Here is a 276-nt window from a genome sequence, read left to right as displayed (position 1 = left end):
GGTCCGTGGGTGCAGGGGCTGCTCCCGCAGCGCCTCCAGCAGGGACGGGCTGATTCTCGGCTGACACCAACTGGGTGGGGATCCCGATCCCTGGCTGTGCTGGAAAACCGCGCCCTGTTGGTTCCGTGGCGTCCCGGAATGGTTCGGGTGGGAAGGGACCGTCCTGGCTTGGGCCAGGGTGAAGCCAAGTCCCTCTTCGCTGATACTTGTTTTTCTCTTTCAGTGCCCTTATTTTCAGCAGCGCCGGGGCTCCCAGCAGGCAGGGGCACTTCTGCG

Source organism: Chaetura pelagica, unplaced genomic scaffold (genome assembly GCF_000747805.2).
Source record: "Chaetura pelagica isolate M959 unplaced genomic scaffold, ChaPel_1.0 scaffold377, whole genome shotgun sequence".
Lineage (NCBI taxonomy): Eukaryota > Metazoa > Chordata > Aves > Apodiformes > Apodidae > Chaetura > Chaetura pelagica.
This window is presented reverse-complemented; position numbering follows the sequence as displayed.